The 7,921-nt window shown below is 45.5% G+C and overlaps 1 protein-coding gene across 21 annotated transcripts in view; it reads left to right on the top strand.

The window, feature by feature from the left end:
- Nucleotides 1-7,921, top strand: part of LOC143208036 (disks large 1 tumor suppressor protein-like) — a 397,450-nt gene that overhangs the window by 234,109 nt on the left and 155,420 nt on the right. The gene's annotated exons all lie outside the window — the stretch shown is intronic.

The raw sequence follows: 7,921 nt of genomic DNA, 5'->3' as shown, positions 1-7,921 counted from the left end.
TGGCCCCATAGCCACGAGAACGTTCCGCCCACCCCCAGCTGAGGGCCAAAACGCCATTGAATGGAGTGTTTCACGGCAGGCTGCCGGCTCCATACGTTTCAACCTAGACACGACGATCTCCCTCTTATTTCGTTCTCCGTCTCACTTCCACCGATCGCCATTCTTGCTCTTTGTCTTTTATCCACACCGGTCTCTCGCATTCTTCGCGGCAGACTCTCCCTCTTCAGCTACACCCTTAATCGCCGAAATTCTTTCCCCTAGACCACATGGCCTAGCAAATATCGCGACTCGAATTCATCCGCCTCGAACATCGAAATATGAGACTCGTATCCGTGGGATCAAAGCGATTGTTGTCGACAATGGGTTGTTTACGATACGCTGATCGCGCGGATAAATTCACGTGACTCACGCCACGCGAGTCGCCGATGATCTACGCGATTTTACTCTGCTTACGTATGCGTTATTACACGCCAAATCGATCATCATTTGCGGTCGATTGTAGAATGAAGTTTCCAGTGAAGCACAATGGTGATTGATACGAGCAAGCAATCAAATTAATCCACAAATAACTCTCGAGATAAAAGTTTATATATACCGCTCGCTTTTATGAGAATGTGCAGAAGTTGCAAAGTTTTAAATTCTACATTTCAGAAATAAATTCAGAACCAGCAAAATCATTTTCACTACAATTTCTATAACACTGTGGAACAATCGATTAACAAGAGGAAAGGGAATTTGATAGAGAGAATAGTTAATTAAAGAAATATCTAGCAGAAAGATCATATTGCATTCATAAACGTTCGAGACCACAACAGACTATAGCTTCAACCCGATTACTCAATCCGATATGGTCTCCTAATCCTTAGAAACACACAGCCTCTTTCAAGTTTAAATTCTCGCCGGCTTCGCTCTTCCAGCGAAATATTCTTCGCGGATAGTTTTTGCTTGCTCCCCGTTCATGAATAATGAACTTCGCAAAAAGTGATCAGACTACTTTAAGCAATGAAAATATATTGATAAAGTTCAGGGCAAAAGGTTAGCAAGGGTAAAATTTCAAAGTTTGCTTAATTCTTCAACGAGTTCAGCCTCATTAACGCAGATTCTTTATCGAATAATTGAATATCTAGTCGTTTTATGGCATACTCCTTATAAGTCTGTTTGCAAGTAATTTACAAACTATTACGGGGAGTTGGTGTCGCCAGGTTCTTCAATCTAAATAAGAAGAACATTCGCCCGTTATCAGCGACGTTTATAATACTCGCTGTAACGAGATAGGTGCTTATTCCAACAGGCCGGTTCCAGTAGGCGATAGCCTGTCTCGAAAATGTATTTTCATGGATCGCCTGCAATTTTCAGTGGCGTGTAGACCGGGTCTGCGAGGCGCTATGAATAATGTATACGGTGACACCGTTATGTCTTATTTTCTGATTGGTTAGCACCGAGTTTCCGTAAACCGTTCCACTTGAATCTCAACGCCGCCATTGTACATCCTTCCTGATTCCTCCTGCAACTTTCCACTCATTATTTCGCCCCGAATGACAGAGGAGCTATATCTTCGTTATTGTTTTCTGAAACATTTCTCCATTGTGTCCCGCGTATGTGTATCACCGACGACGAATCGAGATGCAGAAACTAGAGCAACATTACCAGCCTTTTGTAGCATTTTACGAAATCTTCCGAAGAGCTAACGCATTAAACATAAATATTAAAGACTCGCTCTTTTTACGAATGTCGTCAATCAGAGCGTCGTATGCATGTTTCCTATTTGCAGGAACATACTTTAGTGACATTATCATTTGTAATATTAATGCGTATAGTCACTCGCGTCCCGAATATAAATGGTAACCTAGGATCTCTTCAGCGTATAATGGTTCCCCATCAAGCGCCTTCTTCTTTTTCTTCCATCTTTTTCTCGATGTATCATCTTTCGTCTGGCATTCGCAGTTGTCCAAGTTCACTTTAGGTTCGGGGATTTCCAGGTCTTGTGATGTACATTTTAAGAGTCTTTTTACTACTTCTTCTAGAAAAGAAATGTCGTCTTTAAGATAGATATTAGAGTACATTCATCAAAGTCTCGAGCATTCTTTTCGTAAAAGTACGAGCTGAGATTTGTACGCTATCGTAGAGTCTCTCGCGTCCCTGGAACCTCTCATCACCTCAGCACAGTGTATACTGGTATTCGTTGCTGTATATGATCATTACAAATATGAATCTTCTTTCAATTCTGATGAATTGCTCTCTTTGCAACGTCTGTCGAACTTGTTGATTTTAGGAATTCAGGTGAATCACGCTAGAACACCCCTCTGAAAGTATCGTAGTCAATTTCTACGAAATCTTTAGAAAAATCCCAGCCTGACACTTCGTAGTCCGAGAAAACAGCGTTCCATTTCGGAGATACGCGCGGCGCATGTTAATGTCTGCCCGTGCTGCCAATGTTCCTCGGTTCCTAAGCGTCAGACATCTCCGCCGATTTTCCTTTTCGATTGAACGAGTCGAACCAGTCGCGCCGGCATGGCAGCCAACACGGCTTCCGAGATTTTTATTTGCCCGTTTACGGTGCATAGGGAGCTCGAAGCGAATAACGAGGAACGGAGAATTCATCGCAGTCCAGGTAGCATCGGCGATTTCCCGTTGCTTTCCGCGCGAGACAACGAGCTTGGGTACCTGCTCGACGAATCGTCGTTAGCATTCTTGCAGTCCGAAATGACGGAGCCGTTCCCAGGGCCGTACATTTCCCAAGCACGCTTCAGGAGTTCGAAAGGGCGAATGGAACCCGAGAAAAAAGTCGCTTTGCGCGTAGGTAAGGTCTCCAGGGGAGGACAGTCCAATTTATCGTGCGCCGCGAAGCTTTCTGTCACTGTCTCCACATTGTTCGCGACGATTCTCCGCGGGAACAGCCTCGAGCTGCATTATCGGACTAATTCCTGCGCGTCGTGGGGGGAACGCGGCGATTATAAATTATTTCCTTTTTCTGGACCTCTCTTCCGTCGCGGGATTAGGGGCGAAGTCGCTCGGAGTGGTCCCTTCACTCTTTACTTTAAGCAGAGGCTTTTTGCTCCAACTTCTGGGAAACGTTACCTTCATGATTACCGCTGCGATAAATTTTCATCTTCTCGCTGTTGTGCAATTATAAACTTTCCACAGGGTGTTGCCGGAAAGGAGACGATAAGCATTGAAATCAATAAAAAAGAACTTCGACTGAGCTCAGAAATATTTGTTCCACACGACCACGAATAAAAGAGAGAGATTCTCTCCGTCCATCTTATTAAAAATAACAAAGCCACTGAAGCTGGACAAAGCGATAATCCCACCGAGTACATCTGGTGGAGAAATTACATGTTCGCCATTGGCGCATTAATTGCAGCCATAGCTTCGTTAAGTCGATTTATCGCGACGGTCCCGGTTAATTGATTATTCTTTTAATCGGTCGATTTGCTCTGGTCGTCTAGCAACGACCGCGATCATGAGCTGGCCTGTTTCCGCGGCCGCGGGACGAGCGACTCATTATCGATGCACGTGCTAACACAGCCGGTTATGCTGCAGAGCGTTGCTTTATTAAAAGCGGGCGTGGATAGTCGGTCGTTTAATGGAGAATCGAACGAACGAACGGACGAACGGATCCGTGAATTCCTGGTGCGTTTACCCATTCAACCGCCGATGTTACAACAAAGTGACCACCGCGCACCGGTTGGCAGCTCGGATACGCTAGCAGCGAGACATAATTGTGCGAATTCCTGGACCATGCTGGATCCACACTGACGAATATCCGGGCGTACCTGGCGAAAATGGTTTGTGGCCCCGACAAGCGGGCCTCGCCGAGATAAGTCGCAGGTTACAAGTGGACGGCCACGGAACAATGAATGCGGAAGGACGGTTAGAAAAGGTCAAAGCCTGGCCCGGTAGGTATTGGCTTTCGAGGCAGCAGCCTGGTCAGTGTCCGTCCGGTGAAATACGTCCGCGAATACGAACGGCCGTCCATTTGTCGGCTGTCCGTGTCTACCCTGTTCCACCCCCCGTGCTGGCCACCGAGGCATCGCCTTCCCTCGACTTCCTGTTACCCTCCAACACCGGCAACCCCCTTCGAACTGGCTGCTCTCCATTTCTCAGCCGGTCCAATTTAACGAGAATAGCTGCCATGCACACCTACGAATCCATTCGTACGGATTTACCCTCTTGTCGATAGCCCCGGCTGCGAACTGCTCAAACTTCTGACCACCCTGCTCTACCAGTAATCGTCTTCTTCGCCGAAGAATCTCGCCTCGCGGCGAACTTACGCGGAAGTTACCGCTTCACGCGATATCGTATCTTCGCGTCTGTTTTCCGGTTTGATTACCGCCAATGGCTGTTATTTACGATACAAGCGGGCTGCGTTTCTGCCGGGGGATCTGCAGATTCGTTCGGGATTTCGTTTTTGTCGGCGTCAAGAAGTTCTGCGAGGTGCGCTTGGGGAATACCGATGGGATAGAGTGGATAGAGGACAAGCTATCTGGAAGGTGACGCCGTTCTGGGACAAGGCAACCTCTATTAGCCGAGATACGAAATAGAGAATAACTGTCTTGAATATGAGCTCTTATCTCGCCCTAAATTCTACAATTCAGCTGTATTTCTTAGCTTACGGTAATTACGCAAATCACTCAATTGATTACACTTTGTAACCCCCGGCGCTGTGCTAGAACAAAGAAGATCAATTGTCCGTTTACCTTACGTTTATTGACAAATGTAGCTCCCTCCGTGCGCGATAAGATTGTTGCACAAAATTAAGATAAGTGAAATAGGAATTTAGTTAAGCAATTAAGAAGCTGATAAAACGACAGAAGAATGATCAGTCTTTCCCACGAACAACTTTTTACCAGTTCTCAGTATGGGCACTTGATTGTATTATTTATTCTTGTGTGATAATATAAATGCCACAATGGAGATTTTGTCCCTTATAGAAACTATTTAAAGCGAAACTACATTTCCACAGTCTAATGAGTTCAGCTCAGTCATTAAATATAAAAATCGTTGAAAGGGGACGATGTGACTTCGGTGCACCGATCTAAAACAAATCTGTTTTGCAGGAAGATCCGCAGTGAAGCGTAATCCGAATGCGGTGGTAGAATTTCCAGAAATTCAAGCAGGGGGTTGCCGCGTCCTATGCAAAGACGAAGACTCGAAAAGCGATCATCGAGTAGGTACTTAATCCGCCCTTAAATTCCTAAAAGTTCAAGTAGGGCCAAGTTTCTGCTCGAGGAAACGTATTTTCGGGCAGGGGAGTCGCGCGAAGAACAACTCGCGTAAACCAGGCTGGGTAATATGTTAACGGTGGAACTCGCAGACTGAGAACGGACGGCCGGGATTGCTGGAAGCAAGGGGAAGGCTTTCGATGCCAGACGGAAGGTCCAACAACCGTGGTGGCTTAGTGGCTGCTCCCCTCATCCAGGCCATTTCTCAGGACTTAAAGCTCCTTGCATTCGCGCGCGCTGCCTTGTCCACGCGACTCTCGAAAAATAACTTTTATCGGTATCGGGAAGCTGCCTGTGGGTGGAGGCGCGTCAAACTTGTTCAACCGTATATGTTCAATACGGTCCTCCGAGGACCGAGTTTCGAGGCTATACGGAGATAAGAGTCGCTTTGTACCGACGGAATATAAGGTTCAACGATTTCACCTTACGTAACAAAGGAAACGAATAACGTCTTCAGTTTTGATCTCGCAAACTCGCGAATATATTGTTCTTTCTGCAAGTCGATTCGTGAATTAACACGTATCCAATCGACATTTCTTCATCTTTCTGACCTTTGCCATATTTTTTAATCAATCATAATTTTTCTGTACATGGTGGTACAATTTAGTTCGTACCATTTTTGAACGCGACGAAAAATTTTCAAATAGGAGTTAATCATCATAAACAGAAAATTGAAGGTCATTTTGACTTTTTAAATGGCACTATGTATACTATCTATAATTTATTTTATAGCAATGGAGGAGATTAAAATACAAAATCGAATTTTTTATAAAAAATGTACTCCTCTCTGTATCATGCAAATTTTGTACGTAACAGTTGTTCTTATTAGTACAGCTAACGAGGATGTTGGTGGAAATGTTCCCACTTTCTACGGTATGTAAATGAATCGACAGAAGCGCCAGGATTTCATTGATAAACGTCCGTTAGCGTATTTCGTACGGTTGTTGGATATCGTCCGATAATTATCTCTCGTCGAAACAATTAATTAAACGGCCGTCACGCGTTCCTGATTCCCTTCGTGCGTTGTTCTTTTTCTGCTTCGCACCGATTTCCACTTCTCCCGTTTCCAGACGCGGGGCGCTGCTCGTGGAACGTTATTGTTTAACGGCAGGCTCCGCGACTGGCAATTAATGCGTGCAAATGCACCCGATGCCATTTGCTTTGCTCCTTCGTGCATATTGTTCGAGTCAGCGGAGTAGCAGACAGAGCCAACTCATTGCCCGCTGCTCAACCGAGCGAGAATTATTGTGGAGCCGATCCCGTTCGATCCCGAAACTATCGACTGTTTACGATTTTCTGTGCTTGGCTGTGTGCGAGGCTCTTCTGGAATGGAAATGGCGCGGCGCGCGGCGGTGTATTTTTACGCCGTGACGAAGAATATAAAACACCGGTGCGCGGCGCGGCGCGGTAACGTCGCTCGAATAAAAAAATTTACTATTATCTCGTATAAGTACAATGGTTAGGTAATATTACGACGTCGTTTTTCACGCGCTGAATCCTGCCCATTGTTCGCGTTGTCCTTGCGTCGTCGTTTACGTGTACACTCGGCGACAAAATTTTAGGAACGTGACAAACCGATTCTGTGTAAATACACGGACAATTCTCATCCCGGCGGAACCAGGAGTGTTCATTGTTTTCGATCTGGGGAAAAAAGTGGTTGTGAAACATGAAAAATTTGTTTAACCCCTTGTCGTACGATTTTCTTCGTTCCACTTCATGTAGAATTACAATCATAATTATTATACCCGCGAAGAAAACAGCACGGCAGAGCGTTACTAAAGAGTCATTGCATTTATCGTTGATACCGTTATCAGATTCGCACGTTCATTTAAAGATGGGTGGTTCTCGATGGATTAGACACAGCCGGTAAAGTACAAACGATTACACCTGCTCCGGAATCACCGGTGGAAACGAGCTCGGGTTCGTTGAAGTGATTCCTTCATCGGCGGTTTCCGGTCCCGCTGATTGAAAGTAACACCGGCGAGATGATTTCTTCATCGATGGTTTCCGTTATCCCTGATTGAAAGCAACTTGCAATTACGAGGGGCGCTCGCCCTCGACGGGTGGGCCGGCTGGATTCTAATCGATTTAAGTCATCTTCCGTTTCGACCAAGACACGGTGTACGTACCGGCCCGATAATGGACAACGATCGCGAGATCGTTCTTGAACCTCCCTATATCTTTCGTTTTCGAGATCGATTCCCTTCCAGTCTGCTGCCGAGAGCACTGCCATTGATAAAGCCGGTCCGATAAGTCGGCAACGACTATTTTATCTCTGGCCACAATTGTTCCGATTCGAAATAATCGCCACATTTTTTTCTCTCGTTATCAAAAACTTTCATTGATACCGCTCTCCATCGCTCTCCACGCGATCACAATTTACGCTCGCACTTCGTTCACGCAATGTTACGCTGGCAGTCTCATTGAACCAGCCGCTTGGCGCTTATCATTCATAGGATAAGTACCGTTGATCAGCCTGAATGTTTTACAGTTTCATTCTGTCAACCTGCCCGGAAGATTACCTTTCATACACTGTTGGTCGTTTCACTTGTAAACGGCGCGCGCGATTACGTTGACGAACGGCGTCGATTATACTGTAGAAACATGGTCGATCAATTGAAAAATTATTCTTTCGACAAGTAGCCTAAACGTGTCATGAATCTCTGTATGTTATATTTTAAATGAATGGAATTTGC

This window comes from Lasioglossum baleicum, chromosome 4, assembly GCF_051020765.1.
Source record: "Lasioglossum baleicum chromosome 4, iyLasBale1, whole genome shotgun sequence".
Lineage (NCBI taxonomy): Eukaryota > Metazoa > Arthropoda > Insecta > Hymenoptera > Halictidae > Lasioglossum > Lasioglossum baleicum.
This window is presented reverse-complemented; position numbering and strand designations above follow the sequence as displayed.